Source organism: Mirounga angustirostris, unplaced genomic scaffold (genome assembly GCF_029215605.1).
Source record: "Mirounga angustirostris isolate CCGP_5_RB_7025 unplaced genomic scaffold, mMirAng1.0.hap1 SCAF_6, whole genome shotgun sequence".
Lineage (NCBI taxonomy): Eukaryota > Metazoa > Chordata > Mammalia > Carnivora > Phocidae > Mirounga > Mirounga angustirostris.
Genome location: NW_026991714.1, coordinates 137184995 through 137207345, shown reverse-complemented (window position 1 = coordinate 137207345; position 22351 = coordinate 137184995). Strand labels below are relative to the sequence as shown.

The following is a 22351-nucleotide window of genomic DNA, read 5'->3' as shown; positions in this document are numbered from 1 at the left end:
ACTGCCATGGGGAGTGTCAACAGGGATATCCCCCATAAGGAAAGTGTGAAAGGATTATCAATATTGCAAATGCACACACGCTTTGAATAAGTAGTTCTATTTTTTTCTTTGTCCACATGAAAAATGACAAAGTTCAATGTCATTCACTGTAGCACCACATGCAATACCAAAAACCATCTACCAACAGGATTGGTTAAATAAATTTGGTACTTCATACATCGGAACACTATTCAGGTATTAAAAAAAAGAATGAATGACTTTTTTACATATTGCTCTCCAAGATCAATTGATAAGTGAAGAAAGCAAGGTGCAGAATAGTTTGTACAGTTTATGTTGTCTTTTGTATGGTATGCCATCTTGTTATTTAAACGGTGGAGGGAGAAGAATGTACCTTTGTATTTGCTTGTATATACATAAAGAAAAGCTGAAAAGATATACAAGGAATTAATAACAGCAGCTACCTAGGTTAGGGATTTGGGGGAGAGTGGAATGGGGAACTGAGATGGGCAACAGAGGTGGAAGGGAGAATTTTCCCTGCATAAATGATGATCATCTTTATCACTATCAGTACCACAATCTCCAGTATCTGCTGGGGAAAAGGTTTCCAATAATGCAACAAAGAACTTCAGGTTATATTTTAGGACTTTTTGGCAATTGCTAATGAATACTTTGCAGGATACTTTAAATAATGGGGAAATTTTAGGCATGAGATTAAGAAAAATCCCAAAAAAGTGAGAACTTCTGGACCATGGAGAAGTTTCCCAAAGGAAAAAAGCAGGAATCCCCATGTCTGACTCAACTGAGTGAAGTGGCTTGGACAGACTGCTGAATAGTGTGCCAGAGGGTACAATCACACCGTGGCCCCTGTAAGAAGGGATAAGTAATCCAGTTAATGTTACCATTCATAATGTCTGCAGATCTAGCACATCAGATTTATGTGCATGGGTAAAAGAAGAAATGGTAACTGCAGGCCAAATCCATAACAATATAAATGCACTATTTCACATGGATAACAACAAGAAATAAAACTTTCAAAACCAAGCAATTAAGTGATAAAAGATTATTTCTACCACACAGGCCAGAAGACTTAAACATTAATATATATAAAAGGACCGTCCTCTTCAAGTCTCTCTCCAACCTACTATTCTGTTAGTGGAAGAAACCTCGGAAAATTTATTTAAAGAAAACATTTGATCAATATCAAAAATTTTAATTATAGGTTTCACTAATTAAAATATTAGCACCTTATCAAATGGGAATCCTCTAACTTCTTAGGAAAAACAAGAGGAAGCACGAAAATCTGTTTGCTTTCTTTCAGGAATGAGAGAAAGCCGGGGCAATTTAAATTAAAAGCATACTTCAAACTTCCATAAAAACTCTGTTTTGTTTGTTCCTAAGGAACCAAGATGTAACAACATGAAAATTAGTTGCTTGCAGGATACCAACACTAGAAATAGAATAATGGGAAAGAAGTCAAGTTAGTTGTGTTAAAAGAAACAAAAAGGAGTAGGTTTAATTCTAAGCTACCAATAAAAAAGCACATATACTTAAATTAGAGTTTATACTTTCTTGAAAAGGTCAAGATCTCCCTATTCCTGAGCAAGTTGTAAACATTTGATTCAGGGACTAGAGCCAATGTTAATAAAACAAGATCATGCTATTGATCACAAGCAGGAGTTGGGAAGAAAATGAAGACAGATATATACAACAAGTCTAGTCTCACTTTTAGAAAAATAACTAAAAATACATGACCTGATGACAATAGGTCACCGGTCATGTTCATAGGAATTTTTTTTTTTTTTAAGATTTTATTTATTTATTTGACAGAGAAAGACACAGTGAGAGAGGGAACACAAACGGGGAGTGGGAGAGGGAGAAGCAGACTCCCTGCCGAGCAGGGAGCCCAATGTGGGACTCGATCCCGGGACTCCAGGATCATGACCTGAGCCGAAGGCAGTCGCTTAACCAACTGAGCCACCCAGGCGCCCCATGTTCATAGGAATTTAACACATGTAAAAATCATATGCAGGCATCCTTCTAATATCCCACATTTATCACATTGATTAACCATTCAATTCCATTTGATTTATGGAAGGTTGTGGTGGGTTGTTTTTTTTGTTTTCTTTTTGGCTTTTTTTGGTAAGGATTATTGAACTGGAGGCCACAGATATAACTGCAGATACTAATCCCTGATTTATCCAAGACAGGTAAAAAAAAAAAAATTATACTAGATTAAAAAAAAAAAAAAGTAAGGATTCTAGGACACTTGAACAGTATATATTTTATTTTGCTACTTAACTTGAATGCTGGCTAATCACATTATGTTTATCTGTAAAATAGCAATGAGGATATACAATTGTAGAAGTTGGAAGACCTAAGATCTTAGAAACTGAAGTCAGTATCTACTTTAAAGATTCCCACATACAAACTATGCTCAACACTACTCTAAACTTATGCAATACCTTTTTAAGAAAGCTACATTTTACTTAAGACATTATTTTGGAAAACAAGATGCTACTAATCCCCAACCAAAAAAAATCTTACTATTCAATTTAAAAGTAAATTTTTGGTGTAAAAATTCTAGATTTCTGGGGAAAAGAAGAATAGCTAGCCGAAAAAAAAAAAGTTTTTCGTTTCAATTAGTAACTAAATCATGGAGTTTTTGAAAAATGTGACTATTAATATAATACTCTTAAAAAAGAAAGTATGTTAAAATATTGATCAGGAAAGAAAAGAATTTTAGAAGTAATATTTATTACTTCTTTCATTTTCTCTTTTTTTGTGTGTGTGACTTTTAAGAACCCTAATCTAGAATTTGTTTTAAGAGAGAATAGGAAGATGTAAAGTTCTTAAAACAGTTTACCATAGAAGACCAGAAATGTTTGAATTAATTATAAACCTGAATATGTCACAGTGACATAAAATAAGGATTGCTACTAGTTTTTAGGGAAAAAAAAAATCGATTAATAAAGCCACAAAGTTTTACTGAGAATCTCATGCTCAGACCAAAGAAGATAACAAATCTAAATAAGACTACAGGCATGGAATTCTGCACCATTCACCGATTAGTCCATTCATTTCTGCATTTATTTAGCATTTTTTAACAGCACTACATGCCAGGTATTATATTATTAATAAAGCAGATTCCTGGACTGTGAACTCCTCATTGAGGCAGGCATAAAGACAAATAACTGTAATAAGCATAAACTTGTACTATAAAAGGGAGGTTCATATTAATACAGTGCAAGAAAGGAAGGAATTAGCCTGGTTTAATCAGGTCAAAAATGGTTTTACAAAGGTGGTGTGTAACCTGGGGCTTACATGATGAGTAGTTTATCAAATGGAAAAGAAGAAAGAATAACCATTGCAAAACAAAGAAATAGATTATGTACCATAATTAAAGCCTAAAACATGCTGCACGACACCACAGACTGGGGTACTTTGACATGTCTGGGCAAAATGTGAAACAGGAAGAACTGTCAGGAGAAACAGAAGGGAGGGGATCATCCTAAGAGGCCCTGACAACAATAATCAAGAGTTCAAGGCTGAACAGCTCACAAGTTTTTCCTCTAAGATTAGAAACAAGGCAAGGGTGTCTACTCTCACCACTTCTATTCAACATAGTACTAGAAGTCCTAGCCAGAGTAGTTAGGTTAAGAAAAAGAAATCAAAGCAATCCAAATTGGAAAGGAATAAGTAAAATTGTCTCTGTTTGCAGAAAACATGATGTTATATATAGAAAACGCTAAAAGCTCCATGAAAAAAACCTGTTAGAATTAATAAATAAATTCAGTAAAGGGGCAGGATACAAAATCAACACACAAAAATCAGTTGTATTTCTATCCACTAACAAACTACCTGAAGAGGAAATTAGGAAAACAATCCCATTTATAATAGCACCAAAAATAATAAAATCCTTGCATGCTGAAAACTACAAAACATTGATCAAAGAAATTAAAGAAGACACAAACAAATGGAGAGACATCCCATGTTCACATATTGAAAGAATTGATTTTTTTTTTTCTTTTGAGAGAGAGAGGGCACCTTCGAGCCTGTTGTGACGGGTGGGGGCAGCAGGAAGGGACAGAGGGAGAGGAATAGAGAGAATCTTAAGTAGGCTCCACACCCAGCACAGAGCCCGATGCAGAGCTCAGTCTCAACCCTGAGCTCATGCGACCTGAGCCAAAATCAAGAGCTGGACACTTAACTGACTGAGCCACCCAGGGACCCCAAGAATTAATATATTTTAAATGTCCCTACTACCCTAAGTCATCTACAGATCTAACACAATTCCTATTAAAATCCTAAGGTGGCTTTCACATGTAGGCGGGAAAGATTGGCCTACAGGAATGATCACCAAAACCCACAAAGGAGACCTGGGCCTTGGGGTCCCAGAGAAAAAAAAAGGTGATCAAAGAACCAGAGACTCAATACTCAGTTTTAAACAGTGACAATTATTTCACAGAGGTCTGTCCCACAAGAGCCACATCTCCCTCAAAGAGTATGGTCCTAGGGCAGGCATCTAGATGCCTCTAGTGAAGAAAAAGAAGGGCCACAGCACCCTCTGTGAGCAGCACCTAGAACCTGAAACCACATTATGTGCTAGATGGAGAGAGAAGTTGCCCAGCCCCAGGAAGCAGCCTCTTGGTTCATTTGAGTTCCAAGGTAGGGAAAAGAAAAAGAAGAGTAAATCTTTATGGCCTCTGACCATGTCCCCTGGTTCGAGTGTGAAGACCTCCCTGGACCCCAGGCAGGGCGAGAGAGTGTCCAAAGTTGGCAAGAAGGAGAAAAAGGCCCAGGAGGCTGCAGCCTTCTGTAGCCAGGGACCCTTGGTTCTGTGAGTCTGGGGATGCTCTGTATGCTTGCTCAGTGGGAAAGGATGGCGAGGAGCAGATAGTCTCAGGGCAGAAATGGAAGCAAGGGAGCCCTAGGGAATACAATGTGAAGATGAAGAAGAAAAAGAAAATCCACCAGAGGGGAGACACCTCCCTAGGGCACCTTGGACTTTCCAAGTCCATGGAGAGCAGCCCTAGGAAAGGAAGTAAGAAGCCAGTCAAAGTTGAGGCTTCAGAATACATCCCAATAGGACATAACCCCAAGTCCCAGGCAAAGAAGAAAACGAAGTCCAAAGAAAAGGCAGAGCAGCCAGGCACTGAAAAGCTGGCTCTGAAGAGGAATAAAAAGAAGAAGAGGAAAGAGAGCAGAGTAGCAGGAGAACCCTGGGAAGAGGAGCCCGACACAGACTTAGAGGTGGTGCTGGAAAAGAAAGGCCACACACACGTGAGCAGAGACCAGGTGAGGCGAAAGGCCTTGCAAGAAGAGACTGATAGTGAGGCATGCACAATGGAAGCTTCAGAAGGAAGGAAGGGGACAGGAACACAGTTCGGCCAGTGGAATACGGCTAGGTTTGAAAACACGAAACAGAAACTGACATTTCTCAAACATGGATGGCTTTAAAAATGTCCCCCTCAGTCAGCCGCCCCCCTAACAGGATTGGAAGGCCCAACATGGCTCTCAACAAGAAGGCGGCTGCCTCCCTGCAGCCGAACCTGCAGCTGGACTATGACCGGGCCACGAGCTGACAGTACAACCAGGGTGCTGACCTTGGCTTCTCCACCACCCCAGACAAAATCTTTTTTATATATATATATATATATTTTTTTTTAATTATTTATTTACTTATTTGAGAGAGTGTGAGAGAGATCATGAGCAGGGAGAGGAGTGGAGGGAGAGTCAGACTCCCCGCTGAGCAGGGAGCCCGAGGCAGGACTCAATCCCAGGACCCTGGGATCATGACCTGAGCCGAAGGCAGATGCTTAACCGACTGAGCCACCCAGGTGCCCCCAAAATCTTTTATATTGACAGGAGTGCTTCCAAATCTATCAAGTTTGAAGATTAGACTCTACTGTCTTGTCCTTCAAAACAGCCAAAATTGCTTTTATTATTCAGTTATGCAGATGAAAGCCATCTGATAGTTGTCTTGAATCAAACCTCTGCAGAGATTAAGGAAAACTATGCCCATGTGCTTGAAAGTACTGCGGTCAGGGAAGCTCATGTGTGAGAAGCCAGAGAACACGGGAGTGGCTAACACCTACTATTTGCTGTGTTAAGCATTCCATCCCTGTTTGAAGATATCAGCATACATATATAGCTAAATTTGTTGAGTACTTAGTATGTGCCAGGTACATACTAATGTGTTTCCCTTGCATTAATGTATTTAATTTTAATAGTTATGAAATAGACGGTATTATTATACCCATCTTACTGATAAGGAAACTGAGGTTCAGGGATGAAGTAATAAAATTGCCCCGGTTCACCCAAGAAAAATCCTAATGGCACTTTTTAGAGAAACAGAGTAAAACAATCCTACAATTCATGTGGAATTATAAAGGACCACAAATAACCAAATCAATCTTGAGAAAGAATTAAAGTGGAGACATCACACTTCTTGGTTTACATATATGTGTGTGTGTGTGTGTGTGTGTGTGTGTGTGAATATATATATAGCTGCAGTAATCAAAACAGTATGATACTGACAAAAAGATAGACATATCGACCAATGGAACAGAACAGAAAGCCTAGAATAAATCCATACACACATGGTCAACCGATCTTTGACAAGCGTGTCAAGAATACACAATGGGGAAAGGACAGTCTCTTCAACAAATGATGCTGGGAAAATGGATGTCCACAAGCAAAATAATTGATTAGAATAATTAATAATTGTGTTCCTGTCCCCTTCCTTCCTTCTGAAGCTTCCATTGTGCACTCCTTCCTTTATTATATACCATACACAAAATCAACTCAAAATGGACTGAAGACTTAAATGTAAGATCTGAAATCACAAACACACACAAAAAAGAAAACACAGGGGAAAAGCTTCATGACATTGTCTTGGCAATGATTTCTTAGATATTAACAAAGGAAATAATCAAGAGAGTGAAAAGGGAACCTGTGGAATGGGAGAAAATATTTGCAAGTCATATATCTGAAAAAGGATTAATCTCAAAAATATATAAGGAACTCCAAAAGCTCAATAATAAAAAAAAAATCCTAATATCCTTATTTAAAGATGTGCTAAGAATGTGAATAAACATTACTCCAAAGGAGACATACAAATAGGCTATATGAAAAATTGCTCAATGTCGCAGGTCATCAGAGAAATGTAAATCAAAAAATGAGATATCAACTCACATCTGTCAAAATGGCTATTATCAAAAAAACCCAAAACACAACAAGGGTTGGAGAGGATATGGAGAAATTGGAACCCTTACATACTATTGGTGGGAATGCAAAAAGAGTCTAACCACTATGGGAAATAAGACAGAAATTCCTTGAAAAAACTGGAAATAGAACTACCATATGATTCAGCAATTCCATTTCTGGGTATTGATTCACAATAACTGAAATCAGGAAGACTGAAGAGGTATTAGCACTCCCATGTTCGTTGCTGCACTATTCACAATAGCCAAGATGCAGAAACAACCTAATGCCCATCAACAGATGAATGGACAAAGAAAATATCGTACATACATACAGTGGAATATCAGTCAGCCTTAAAAGAGAAGGAAATACTGCCCTATGCGACAACATGGATGAACCTTGAGGACACTAAGCTAAGTGAGATCAACCAGTCACAGAAAGACAAATACTACATGTTTCCACTTATATAAGCTATCTAAAATAGTCAAACACAAGAATCAAAGAGTGGTATAGTGGTTGCCAGGGACTGGAGGGAGAGAAAATGGGGAGTTACTAATTAAATGGCATAAAATTTCAGTTAAACAAGATGAAGAAGCTTTAGAGATCTGTTGTACAGCATTGTACCTACAGTGCATATAGTATTTATACACTTATAAATTTGATAAGAGGATAAATCTCAGATTAAGTGTTCATACTACAATAAAATAAAATAATTTTACAAAAGAGTTATGAGGGGGACACAGATGTGTCATTCAGGCTACCCAAAAAAACATTTATCACTTGAAGTAATATCATTTCTAAAAAAATTATCCATCTGAATATATGATACCTCTTGGAAGTCACATGAAAAAAAAAGTGGTGGTCAAAATTCTAACTGTAAACAGAGGTCTACTCAACCTTTACTTGACTTGAGCCCCATATGAATAAGCTAAAATACAGCCAATCATTGGGATGAATATATCCCATAAGCATCAGCTATTCTGTTCTCCCTAGTGTAAATACATTTGTAAGTTATAGGCACTAAAAAGTGTCACCTAAAAAGCTGGTAAGAAAGAAAGACAGAAAGATAGAGAGAAAGAAAGAAAGAGGAAGGGAGGGTGGGAGAGAAGGAAGATGGAGAGAGGGAGGGAGGGAGGGAGGAAGGAAGGAAGGAAGGAAGGAAGGAAGGAAGGAAGGAAGGAAGGAAGGAAGGAAGGAAGGAAGATGGAGAGAGGGAGGGAGGGAGGGAGGAAGAAAGGCAGGCTTTAAGGTCTAGATTTTAAAAAAAAAAAAAGAGTTCAAAGCTGCCCCAAGAGGAACAAATGCAGATACTCCACAGAAGATAGGCCAACATCAAGAATGGGTGAAATGGCAAGTGATGGTGGGACCCAGACATAATATGCTGCACTGCGTACAAAATTACTACTCAGCTACAGCTGTTTCCAAAATGCTAGATATCCTGGAATTTTTGAAGAAATCTGAAATTTGGATGTTTCTGTGATATCTCTCAATGTTTTAATGTTGACACCCAATTTCAATATACCAAAAACACCAGAGAGCTAAAAAATTTATCTTTTAGCTGGATTTGACTGTCAAACTGAAACTTTGTGACCTCCTATAAGTACTAGAGAGTCACAAAAAAAAAAAAATATAGAAGTTTGATCTAATCAGATTTACATTTTTAGAGTTTCCTCTAGACTCAGCGTAGAAAATAGTCCATAGAAGAACTAGAGTGAAGGCTTGCAGGCTTGATCTTAAAAGTTAAGAGAGAGACCATGCAGTCCTCAATGAACAGAACAACAGTGAGCATAGAGGGGAGAGAGACCGTGGAGGTAGAATCCATGGGACTTAGTGACAAACAGATGTGAAGTCAGGCCCAAGAAACAAGTACGAAGTATCTCTGAGGTTTCTCATGTAGGTAACTGAGTAGATGGTATATTAACCAGCATAACCAATATATGCATTAGCCAGTATAATGAAGGCAGGAAGAGAAACAGATTTTGGAGGAAAGATAGTAAGTTTAATGAGTTCAGGCTGGAACATTGTATTTGAACATCTGTAAAACTGGAATATGTGCAATCGATAATTGAAAAAAATGGTACAGTGTGCAATGTTGAAAAGTCTGGGCTAGAGACATGATGTTGAAGTCATCAATGTATAGCCATTAGTGGAAGCCATGGGCATATATAAAATTAACCAGAGAGAACACAGAGATGACAAGAGTCAAGATAACAGTGACCTGCAAACCCAAAAATTAAGGGGAACACAGGAAAAGAAAATCCAGTGAAGTAGATACATAAGAGCCAGGAAGAAATCAAGCAAGTATGGTATCAAAGAAATTAGTTTCAAGAAAATAGCAGCAAGGGCACCTGAGTGGCTCAGTTGGTTAAGCATCTGACTTGGCTCAGGTCATGATCTCAGGGTCCAGGGATAGAGCCCTGCGTTGGGCTCCATGCTCAGTGAGGAGTCTGGTCCTCCCTCTCCCTCTGCCCCTCCCCGTGCTCGTGCTCACTCTCTCTCTCTCTCTCTCAAATAAATAAATAAAATCTTAAAAAAATAAAAAGAAGATGGGAGTGAATCAAATGCCACGTAGAAGGAATACAATTATGATAAAAACCAGAAAGGGACCTCAGAAACAGGGGTCATGTGGGACTTAGCAAAAAAGTTTCAGAGTTAATGATATTTATCATAGATGGAAGCAATACAATATAAAAAATATAAAAAATATAAAATATAAAAAATATAAAAATATAAAAATATAAAAAATATATATAAAAAAATATAAAAAAATATAAAAAAATATAAAAAAAAATAAAAAAAAATATAAAAAATAACACACCCCAAATTTTCTTTACACATATTTTTAAAATCAATAACTCCCTTTCTCTAGATGTTGGAGTATTTGTACAGTACAGAGACAAGATAAGGCCACTTTTCCCAAAAGTCGATTATTTCTTCATTTACGTTAAACCTTTCCTGACACCTAGCAGATGAATGATTGATTGTAGCACCACGTCCATCCCATTCTCTTTGGACAAAACTCTACTGGATAACATTTTAGTCCCTGTGGTGAAAATAGAATAATTCAGGTAGGGACACTTAGGAAAGAAGACATTTGTTAAAGTGACAGGCTACCTGAATAGAACAGCAACCACTTGAAACAATAGCATGGCTAAGAAAATTGTTCATCTGAATATATAATAACCCTTGGAAGTCACATGAGAAAAAAAAGTGGTGGTCAAAACTCCAACTGCAAACAGAGGTCTACTCAATCTTTATTTAACTTGAGCCCCATGTGAATAAACTCAAAAATAGCCAATTGGGATGAATATATCCCACAAGCCTTATTTGTTCTTTTCTGTCCGGTTTAAATATATTTGTAAATTAGTCATTTTGCTCCCCTAGTCACAGCACATTTTATAATGTTTCTCTAAAAAGAGCATTTTACAAAAGTACTGTGTTCATTGGTGGTGGTTGTGGTGGGGGAGGATATTTAATGAGTGCTTGGATCCTGCAGGTAAATCAAGAGGGAAAGTACCCATTTTCAAGCAAAATAAATGACCTCAAACAATCTTAGAGAATAAAATATCAGTATCATTAACATTTTATAAATCATCCAATAATAGCACTTCAGAATTATAAGGCTCTTTAAGAATAACTTAACCTCTTCCCCCTACAGATGACAAAAATGCAAATTATGGTCTAATAAAATAGAAAGAGCAGTTCTTTGGTCAGTATAAATCCAGTTGTGCTGTTGACAAAGACCTGTTTCAGCTAAAACTCAAGTTTACTCTGAATGCTTAGACAGAGAGCATTTATATATAGTACATAATCCAGTGGAGGAAGGACATACCAAGTAACATCAAATGTTCTCAACCAGACTGGAAATTACTTAGTGATGATCAATTACATTATTTTATGGTATTTAATATAAACAATGACTAAAAATTATGGTATGATTTCTTGGTTTAAGAACCACAAATTTTAGGAGAGGATAATCAAATATCTTTCATCTTTTCCCATATATAAAACTGGCACTAGGGATGCCTGGGTGGCTCAGTTGGTTAAGTGTCTGCCTTCAGCTCAGGTCATGATCCCAGGGTCCTGGGATTGAGCCCCGCATTGGGCTCCTTGCTCAGCATGGAGCCTGCTTCTCCCTCTGCCTGCCACTCCCCCTGCTTTGTGTTTTCTCTCTCTCTCTGACAAATAAATAAATAAAATCTTAAAAAAAAAATAAAAACTGGCACTAGTTTATATGAGACTCTATATTAGAAATAAACTTTAACCTATTTACATATTCATCTGGATCATTTTCCAGAGCTAGAAAATACAATTCTGGTAAACTACTGTGAAATCAATAATTAAATGGTGTTAGTACACTGGGCAAACATAGGACCTGTAGGTTTACAACTGAGAAAGTCTCATGCCAAAGAAGTTGTTTCTCTTGGGGATTTTGGCCTAATTTAGATTATGCTTTACTCTGGAATTGAGTAAATGTTATTTAAAAATCAACCTAATTTGCATTTAAAAAATAACAGATAGTATATTTTTTGAAATTACTATGTATCAAACACTATTCTAACAGCTGTGCATGAGTGTGTGTCTGTGTGAATTCACTCTTCACAACAATCCCAAGGTAGACACTATTGTTATTCCCACTTTGCAGATATGAAAACTGAGGCAGAGAGATTAAATAAGTAAATCATTCAAGTTCAAACAATAAGTGTCAGTAAGAACATAAAACCAGGCAAAGCTTCTAATGTAAATCACTTTCCATAGTGAATCCAATCACATTTACTCAAATGTTTTCTATTACTAACCCCCTTCTCCATTGTTGAAGAAAGAATAGCCAACATGTTTTGTGTTGTGTTTTTTTCTTTTTTTAATTTTTAAAGCCACTTGTTTTAAACGTTGGCCCAATTGGCAGCTGTACTGGTTGGAAATAAAAGAAGTGTAAATAATTGCTTAAAAAAATTTCTAAGTGGTTATGACCACATATAAATGCTCTGCGCAAACATTCATAATAACTTAGGTTCTTAGCTGAAACAGTTCTTTGTTAGAGGCACAGCCAGGATCATATTGACCAGAAAATTGTACTGTCTGTTTTATCAGAACACAATCTGCATTATCATGACCATTTAAATGACTTAAAATTGGTAACTAGTAAGTATCTGTTTAAGTGAAATAAACTTAACACTGAATTTGTTTAAGAGAGCAACAACTTCACTTTAATGATCTTCATACACAAACATTTCAATGATCATGGTTGAGAGTGACCAAGTCAGGCTTTAAAGGGATTTGCTGAATCTTAGTTCCTGCTACTCCAACTACAAGTTCTTTCAAGGTCCGCAGTGACTGTCATGTTGACAATCTAGAGGGCACTCTTTTGTCTTCATTTTACTCAACTTCTCAACAGTATTCAATTTGGTTGACATGTCCTCTTTCTTTAAATAGTCTCTTCTGTAGAAATGATCTGGCTTTACTTCTACCTCACCAGCTGAGCTGTTTTTCCTAATTCAATTAAAATCATTCTCTATTTGAGCTCTAAATGCTATAATTCCTGTGAGCTTGGTTAAGAATCTTCTATCACTCTCTTCTCTCCTTAGGTATTCTCATTTATCTAAAGTTTAAATACTCTCTATATGCTTAAAGTAGACCTACCTCAGTTTCTCCTCTGAACTCAAACTTGATATTTTCAAGTGACTATTTAATTTCCCCACTGGGATGTCTCATAGGTATCTCAAATTTAAAACATCTGAGAGTGAATTACTGAGTCTATAACCATTCCCCCAGTAAACAAACAAACAAGAAATGACTTGTCCTACACTGGTCTTCCCCAACTCAGTAGATGGTGTCATCCATTGAAAGACCTAATTATTCAAGCTAGAAACTTGGGAATTTATCCTTGATTCCTTCTTGAGAAATATTCATAGATTAAACAAATTATGGACTCTCTCTCTGAAAGAGTCAGAGAAAGCAAGTGAAGTAAAGTATTTAACAGTTACTGAATTTAAGAAGAGGAAAACACGTGATTATTATACTCTTCTTCCAACTTTTCTCTATACTTGAAAACTTTCAAAATAAAGAGTTGAGGAAAAAAAAATTTTAAGGTACAGAAAAAAAGGCTTTGATAGATTATTCTCTGCAATGAAACAGAACACTGGCAGGTGGCCCATTATTGAGCTAATGTTTTTTGTTTGTTTGTTTGTTTAACAGAGAGAGAGAGAGAGGGATGAGCAGAGGGAGAGGGACAGAGAGAGTCTCAAGCAGACTCCACACCCAGTGCAGAGCCTGATGTGGGGCTCGATCCCACAACCCTGAGATCATGACCTGAGCCGAAATCAAGAGTCAGAGGCCGAACCAACTGAGTCACCCAGGCACCCCAATAAGCTAATGTTCTTAAAGCAAAAGCACTGTGGCAGAACACTCAGGCCTCTTCACTGCATCTAGAAAGATCAGCTTGTGAATTTCATATATCTTAAAAAATTACTGAGACCTTAAGAGCAATTGACTCAGTATTAGGAAAAAAACGAACAAAAACCTCCAAAAAACAAAACAAAACTCTGATTCTTAGCTTCCCAAGCCTATTTCCAAATTTTATTTTAGCCTAGCAGTATTAGTCTGGAAATTAATGCAGAAAATGGCCATGGGTTCAAATTTTTTAAAAAGCTGGTGAAGGGAAATTTAGAGCTTTAAATATTTATCTTAAAAAGAAGGAAAGAATCTTAAAAAGAAACCTGTTACTTCAGGAAGCTAGAAAGAAAAGAACAAATGATACATAAAGTAGGAAAAAAAGGCAGTAACAAAGATCAAAGCAGAAATCAATGACATAGAAAACAGATAAAATAATGACAATCAAAGAAGCCAAAAGGTTTTTTCTTTAAAGAGATCTAAAAAATTAATAAACTTTTATCCTGGCTAAGAAAAAAGAAAACATAAAATTACCAAAACCAGGTGTCACAGACCCTATAAAAATTAAAAGAATTATAAGGGAATATTATGAAGAATTTATGCCAACAAATTAGGAAATTTGTTTAAAATTTGTTTAAATTATAAAAAATTGATCCAAAAGGAAAGAGAAATAGAACAGGCCTATAACAAAAAAAGAAATTAAATTAGTAAAAGGATCTTTCAACAAAGAAAAGCCCAGTCCTATTGGCTTTACTAATGAATTCCATCAAACATTTAAAGAAATAAACAACCTACACAAAGACATTTACAAAACAGAGGTGAAAACAGTTCTCAGCTCATTCTATGAGACCAGTACCACAATGATGCCAAAGCCAGACAAAGATATGACAAAAGGTAAACCAATATCCCTCATAAACATAGATATAAAAATCCTTAACATAGTATGAGTAAGCCAAATCCGGCAACACATTAAAAATACATGACAAAGTGTAATTTATCCCAAGAATATAAGAAAAAATCAATTAAGGTAATACATCATATGAATACAATAAAGCACAAAATCCATACGATTATCTCAGTAGACAAAGAAATAGCATTTGACAAAATCCAACACTCATTTTTAATATAGACTGAAAGCAAACAAGGAATTAAAGGGAAATTTCTCTACCTGATAAAGGACATTTATAGAACAGCTGCAGCTAATATCAATCTAATGGTGAAAATCTTAATGCTTTTCCCCTAAAACTGGAACAAGACAAGGATATCCATTCTTACTACCTCTATTCAACATTGTATTGGAGTTTTTAGCCAGTGCAAAAAGGTTAATTAATTAATTATAGGTACACATATTGGAAAGAAGTAAAACTGTCTTTATTCACAGATGACATGATCTTTAATATAGAAAATCTAAAAGAATCTACAAAGAAAACTAATTATTAAGTGAGTTTAGCAAGGTTGCAGGATACAAGATCAATATACAAAAATCAACTGTATTTCTATATACGAACAATGAACAAACCAAAAGTAAAATTAAGAAAAAAATTCATTCACAACATCAAAAAGAATAAAATTTCTAGAAATAAGTTTCACGAAATAAGTACAAGACCTGTATGCTGAAAACTGCTAAAACATTGCTGAGAAATTAAAGAATATACAAATAAAACGACTGGAAGACTCAATATTGTTTAGATAACAACTTCCCCCATATTGATCTATAATGAATCTATTTAATGAATCCCTATCAAAAGCTCAGCAGACTTTTTCATAGAAATTCACAAGTTGATTCTTGAAATTATATAGAAATGCCAAGAACCCGGATTTTATTTTTTTAAAGAACAAGGTTGGAGGACTTACACTATATGATTTCAAAACTTCCTATAAAGCTACAGTAATCAAAACACTGTGGTACTGGCATAATGACAGATACATAGATCACTGAAACAGAACTGAGACTCCAAATATAAACCCTTACATTACGGTCATCTGATTTTCTACAAAAGTGCCAAGGGAATTCAATGAGGCAAGGATAATTCTTTCCAATAAATGATGCTGGAACATCATATGTTGGAACATCATATATGTTTATACATATAAACAAAAAATAACTGGGATACTTTATCTCTTACCATACCAGAAAATTAATCAAAATAATCATAAACCTAAATATAATAGTTAAAAATATAGAACTTCTACAAGAAAATCTTTGTATCCTTGGGTTGGGCAAAGATTTGTGAGATACAATACCAAAAGCACAATCCATTAACAAAGTTAATAGTGGAACTTTATCAGAATTTAAAACTTTTGTACTTCAAAAGACAGCATTAAGAAAATGAAAAGGCAAGCCACACACCGGGAGGAAATATTTGCAAACCATGTATCTGTAAAGCACTTGCATCTAGAATACACAAAAACCTGAATCATAAGAAGACAACCTAATAAAAAAATGGGCAAAAGATTTGAAAATACATTTCATCAAAGATATATAAATGTCTAATATGCACACAAAGACATGCTTAACATTGTTAGTTATTAGGGAAATTAAAATACAATGAGATGTTTTTACATATCCCCTAGATGGCCTCAATGAAAATTACCAAATGCTGACCAGAATGTGGAGAAACTGAAACCCTCATACATTGTTGGTGGGAATATAAAATGGTAAAATCTCTCCAGAAATAGTGTGGCAGTTTCTTGAAATGTATGTATTTACCATAAGATCCAGCAATTCCACTTCTAGGTTGTTTCCCAAGAAAAATGAAAATATGTGTCCACATCAACTTGTATGTGGATTTTCACAGCACAGAGTCAGAATAGTAAAAACTGCAATCAATCTAATGTCCATCCACTGGTAAATGGATAAATAAAATGTGTTATATATTCATACACTAGAATATTAGTAATAAAATAAACTATTGATAATACTATAGATGGACCTCAAAAATATTATGGTAAAAAAAGCTATATAGAGAGAAAGGAGATCAGTGGTTGCATGGGATTGGGAGTTGGAATGAGACTTGACTACAAATGGGCATGAGGGAACCTCTAGGTAAAGTATTAAGAAATTAGATTGCGGTAATGGTTGCACAACTGTATAAATATTCTAAAAAGCATTCAATTGTATACTTACAATGAAAAATTTTATAATATGCAAATTACACCTCAATAAATTTGTTTTTAAAAAAGAAGCTGGACTGTAAGGATATAAACTCTTAACCAAAAAAAAAAAAATCTAAAATCTTATCAAAAAAAGTAGTACCAATGAACTGGAAATTGCCTACTGCATAGAATTTCTGAGATTATAAAAGGCTCTTTAAAATGTCAGAGTGTCCTCCTACATTTTATATGATTTTTTTGTTGTTGCTATTGTTCTGAAAACACTTCAGTGTCCACACTCTGTTATGTATCACACCCCTATTTTTTTTTAAGATTTTATTATTTATTTATTTATTTGACAAAGAGAGAGGCAGTGAGAGGGAACACAAGCAGAGGGAGTGAGAGAGGGAGAAGCAGGCTTCCCGCCGAGCAGGGACCCTGATGGCGGGGCTCGATCCCAAGACCCTGGGATCATGACCTGAGCTGAAGGTAGCCATTTAACAACTGAGCCACCCAGGCACCCCATATCTCTATTTTTAATGGAAGAAATAAAATCTGTCAGTCCATTTTTTTATTATATATTGAGTGCCAACATTTTGGACCTGATCTAACGATCCTGTATACTCCTTATTACCAAGGAAGTGGGGTACAGGGAAGATTGAGGTTACAGAAGCTTTCTTGATGGTGGGGAGCCTAAGGAATAAGACAACAGCCGTATTTAGGAGCTAATGTCCAGGGCAGCAGTTCTTAATCTTGAATGAATATTGGAATCACTTGGGGAGCTTTAAAAATCCCTGGGCCCTGGCTGTACCTAGACCAAGGGGATCCAGATAGCAGTATTTTCTAAAGCTCACCAGGTGTGTGCAGCCAAAGTTGAGAACCACTGGTCTAGTGGAAGAGGTGGAGGCTTAAGAACCTTTATGTTCATGACCAACTGTCTTCTGGGAATGTGGTCTGAAACAGTTGCATTGTAGCATCTAGAGCTGCTGTCCAATATGGTAGCCACCAGCCCTGTGTGATTACTGAGCACTTGAAGTAGGGATAGTCAGAACTGAAATATGCACTGGATTTTGAAGACTTAGTAAAAAAACAGAATGTAAAAATCTCATTAATAATTTTAAACATGTATTGCATATTGAAATAATATTTTGTTTGGATCTATTGGGTTAAATAAAATATATTACTAAAATTAATTTCACCTCTTTTCTTTTTTATGTGATTACTAGGAAATTTGAAGTTACACATGTGGCTGCAATAATATTTTTTTTTGCTGCAATAATATTTTTATTGGACAGTGCTGATAATCATTCTTAAAAAGAATCATAAAATCTCAGAGATGAAAATGACCTTTGAAATCACCCAATTCAGTTCCTTCATTTTATGGCTAAGGAAACTGAGACCCAGAGAAAGTGACTGGCCTTACAACACACAGCTAGAAAGTGTCATAGCAGAGATTAGTCAGGTCCCCTGACTTGTGCTGTCTATGGCTATTTCCATCACACTTCTTCAAGGATTGTTAAAACAAAAGTGCTCTATCATCTCCTCCCAAAATAGAATGTTTAATTTAATCAACTGGTACTGAAATATGTACTTTTTATAGAGCGCCTTTTTTCCCTCTAGGATGTTCTATGTAAGTCTCATGCCTACAACTTCTCCTGACTTTGGTGCCATACATCCAATGTACTACTCTTGGTGTCATAAAATAAACCAAGAAAAATATAAAAAGATCATATCTCACATTCCACTTTATACTAGGAAAGGTTACATGTCAAAGGGCACTTGCAGAAATACCACAAAAATAAACTTAAGGGAAAGAAATTGGTAGGGGAGGGCAGGCAGGGGGGTTGAAACACAATGAAAATAATATTTTGTGTTCCTATTTTAAGTGCCTTTCTCAATGCTATATGCATAGCAGCTAGAGGCAAGCTGGAAAGCCGCCAGGTCCTGGCTGCCAGCAAAAATTTTGTCACCTCCTTTGAACATCTGAAGTATGTTTACCCAATAGATTTCATTAAATTACACTTCCATTAGGAAGCATACAATGTTGATACTCATCTCAAAGATCAAAGGGATCGCTAAGAGGCATGTCATCCTGCTCCCCAGCTGATTGCTATTTCTGGGCCAATCAAGGAAAGGAGCCAGAACAATACTTAGTTAAAAAAAAATTGTAGCATCTCCCCAAGGACTATAGACTAAGAATCTGCAGCCCCATTATCAAAATAAGCATATCATTAATGACAATACTTATACAGTGAGTTATTTTAATACAACTTCTACACAACAAACAAGCTGGATTTGGGTCATTAGCTAAATTTGCAAAGCGGTATTTCTGAGGGCTGAAAAACTCTTCAGTAAAAATATAAAGTTTAGAAAATGGAGAAAGTCCCATTTACAAATGCAAGGGACAGATCCAGTTTTTATTAGTTTCACTGTGATTCTAAATAAACCAACAGGTAAGTCAGGTTGGAGATGGTTAATTTAATTACTGGCGGGTTGTAAGATTTTTTTTCCTCATCTCACTAATTTTTTTGATGGGTGATTTAAAGAAACACCATAAGTGCATTTTTTCCGAAGGTAAAACTATTCCATTTTGGAATCCAATGACTTATGATGAAAACACTTAACTTCCGGGAGCAAGGGACACTAATTTCAAAGGATTATAAGATTTGGCCATGGAAAATCAAGAAATGAAAACAAGTCTTTTCAATTAGGATTAGAAATATTTAATTTTGGTTTAACAGAAATAGTTAAAAATATATACATGGTACTGAGAAACAGCTATAAATCCCAAATCTTTTATTTGAGATTAGAAAAGGTAGTTCAGCAAAAGCTCAATGTTCTAAGCCTGATTTTGGGTAGTGGAAACTCTTCTCTAGTAATTTTATTGAGGCAAATCTAGTAATTTGCCCAAAACAGGATGAAAGAGGCAAGGTTCAGGCAAGTGTTCTTTCTACCTCTTTCTACAAGCTCTAGTGGTAAAGGTATGTCACCCATCTATAGCCACAACCCAGATTTCAGCTGTTTTCTTCCAAAGTGTAGTCAACCTCTTGGTTGCCCATATTTGACACATCATATGAACTCTAATTATCTATCCTTTGCAATTAATCATCTGACAATTACATTTCCTGTATTTATAAGCATCCAGCTGGGAACTGAGTTTTATTCTGAGAGGGAAAAAAGAGGATTCAGGTTTCTAACAAATTACTTCTAATTAACCAGAACCTTTTTTAGTCATCACAATGTAAAGATGCCGACAGCTAGTGAAAGAATTTATTGTTTGCATTCATAATGATACTTTAAATTTTCATTTAAATTTCCCCAAAAGGCAGTTCTGGAAATGCATTGCACTAACATTAGTTAAACAAACATTCTGTTTGGCAGTACACAAAGAATGAGGGAAAAGAAAGATAATTTCTAAGAAAAAGGAACTTGCAGTATGACCAGAAAAGGCACCCAGCAAAATTAAATAAAGCAGAGATTCAAGGTGTACATCTTCAAAGTGGAAGATACAAGTTATTTTCCAGTAAGTCCAGAAATTGGCAGGGCTGAGTCATACAAATTTTAGAGCTGGAAGGAACTCTAGGAATCATCTACTCCAGTGGTTCTCAGCAACCACCTGGAACTATTTAGAAATTCAAATCCCCAGATCCTTGTGGGGCCGCACCAACACCTTCTGAATCAGAAACACTAGGGTGGACACAGCAATCAGCCATCCAGGTGATTCTCACCTACTGGTCTAATTTAGGAACTACTGATAGTCTAACCACTTCACTGTGCAGATGAGGAAACTGAACGCTGAGATTAGAGGCCAAAGTTTATACACAAGAATAAAATTAAAGAATGACCTTGAGGAACTTACTATCATCTTTCTTTTTATTAAAAAAAAAAAAATCTTCGTTAGTATCTAAGATATAATACTGTGGCCTAGCACATAAGTTCTGGGACTACTGATCCTTAAGATCCCCAGCAGCTCTTTCCTTTCACAGTAGACTTAGCTCTTGAGCTCCTGGGACCTAAAATACATAGACATTCCTAGAGTATTGGTTACAAGGTTCCCTACAACATAAAATTCCATAAATATTAAACTAAGAAGAAATGAAGACCAGAAAGAGGAAGCCAGGGTCTTACGGGACTTTAAACCAAAAAACCAGACAGCTGCAAGAGTAGCATTTGGAAGACGGTGCTATATTGGAAAGAACACCGGATACAGAATCAAAGAATCTTGGTTTCTCATTCTTGCTCAGCCGGTCAAGGACCTTGGGCAAGCCACAGTTATCTCTGGCTGAGGATGTGGCTCCTCATCTCAAAACACCTACTTCTGCAGGGCTTCTGAAAAGATAAAATGCAAACTGTCCTTAACACAGCTTTTGGTACATAATGAGCACTCAATAAACATTAGCCCCTTCTTCCTCTTCTCTTTCAATTTACAGAGGATGCAGATAGAAAGTTATATTCCCAGCGATTGTGCTCCAAGAGGCTCTACCTAGCTCCATTCTTGAAATGTATAGTTCTGTCTAGACATCGACACGTTCTCCATTAGCCCTCAGCCCTGTTCCTCTCTATTCTCTCTACCAGATACCCAGAAAAATATTGAAGGTCTCATGGGTTGTTTTTTAATATTTCAGAAAGATTAATAGTGATCATATACTTAATCAGTACAAGACTACACAGCTTAACTAAAACATCAAGTTTGTTTTTGTTTTTTGCTTTAGGCTGGAATATATGAACTTAGTTCTCTCATACTGATTTAACAAAACTTGACTCTCTCACATATTTAAAATTCTATCTCCCTAACTTTGTTAATAAAAAAAGTAAGGAAATCAACACTTCCTTAATAAATGTTCTTACTTTGGTTTACCTGGTGGTGAAAAGTCTGGAAAACATTAACCTAATGGCTTTATTTTAAAGATTTACATGGGAATCACTTGGGACCAACTCGGGTCTGTGGGACCACAATCTCCCAGGGGGAGTCCTTGACTTGTGGTTGGCTGTTTTGTTTTGTTTTGTTTTGTTTTTAAATGCCACAAAGACTTTGAGCACTCCTGGCCCTTAACTACTGCTAATCTGTACTATCTTCAATACTGGAAAAGGAGGAGCCATAATCCTGACTTCCGACTATGACTGTCAGCTGCCCAAATGGACAAGGATGAAGGCAAAGGCAGTTGGGGTTGTATATTGTACACTGTGAATTTAAAATTATGGGTGCCAATTTGTGAAAAGAAAGGTCCTTCTAGGGGCGCCTGAGTGGCTCAGTCGGTTAAGCGGCTGCCTTCAGCTCAGGTCATGATCCCAGGGTCCTGGGATCGAGCCCCGCATCGGGCTCCCTGCTCGGCGGAGAGCCTGCTTCTCCTTCTCCCTCTGTCTGCCGCTCTGCCTACTTGTGCTCTCTATCTCTGTTAAATAAATAAATAAATAAAAATCTTAAAAAAAAAAAAAGAAAGGTCCTTCTACACTTATCAGTGAGAAAGTGATATATTTTCAGAAACAAAGGAAGAACTCAGAAAATTTCTCATAACTTAAGAAAGATGGGAAAAACTAACCCCAGGGTATTTTAAAGCAAATACTGTTCCTCAGGGTATAAGGCTAAAGTTTGTATTGTGATTATTTTGTTTTGTATTTTAAATGCAAAACATTATTTGTTTGGGATATAAGTATGAAAATGTAC

At 36.3% G+C, this 22351-nt stretch overlaps 1 protein-coding gene and 1 pseudogene across 14 annotated transcripts in view; one reads left to right on the top strand and one right to left on the bottom strand.

Annotated features, from left to right (window-relative positions):
- VTI1A (vesicle transport through interaction with t-SNAREs 1A) overlaps positions 1-22351 on the bottom strand; it is a 358252-nt gene that overhangs the window by 299439 nt on the left and 36462 nt on the right. The window lies entirely within an intron of this gene.
- On the top strand, positions 4350-10176 carry LOC135364671 (lysine-rich nucleolar protein 1-like; annotated as a pseudogene).